Below are 741 nucleotides of genomic sequence, written 5' to 3'. Positions count from 1 at the left end.
CGGGGAACATGCGCAGGGCTCCCTGCCGCACCGCGCACCACAGCCGCTGCCACCGCCCGCGCAGCCGCACCGCCAGGAAACCTGTGGGTGCGACCCCCCCTTCAGCAGCAGCACGGGGTGCGGGGACACCCCCTCACCCCCTCTCCATGCACCCCACCCCCTTTAGCATCCTCTCCGGGCCGGGGGCTGTGGGCTGGGCTCCACCGGGAGCGATTCTCCTCCTCCTCCTCCTCCTTGCCCAGCACGGACCCAATGGCCTGAGAATGGAGATCCAGAGAGCCCCACACCCTGCGGGTTTTAAGCCCCCTGGCCCCCACCCCACAGCAATGCAACCCTCCCCAGCATCACCCAACGGGGACATAGGGAATTGGGGTGTACTCTCGACACCCCCAGCAGCCCCTTTCCCATGCCTGGGTTTCCAGGGGAGGACGAGCGGCTCACCCTGCTGAGCCTCGAGGAGGGCGATGCTGGGAGGCCGATGGCTGCCAGCCCGCTCGGGGCATCGCTGCTGACCTCTTCGATCACCTGCCAAGGGAGAGGGGGAGTGCTGCAGCCCCGGCTCCTGCTCCCCCATCGAACGGGGCTCCGGGCACCCCCGGGACGGGAGAGGCGCTGGGGACAAGACGGAGCCATCCCCAGCCACCTCAGGAGCACCCAGCAGGGCTGTGCCCCCCCGTTTCTCCCTTCCCACCCCTCCCTCCTGCCCACGCAGAGCTCTGCCAGGCTGCAACACCTCGAAAC

Source organism: Egretta garzetta, unplaced genomic scaffold, assembly GCF_000687185.1.
Source record: "Egretta garzetta isolate BGI_Z169 unplaced genomic scaffold, ASM68718v1 scaffold296, whole genome shotgun sequence".
NCBI classification, from domain to species: Eukaryota; Metazoa; Chordata; class Aves; order Pelecaniformes; family Ardeidae; genus Egretta; species Egretta garzetta.
The sequence above is the reverse complement of the archived record's forward strand: the minus strand, read 5'-3'. Positions refer to the sequence as shown.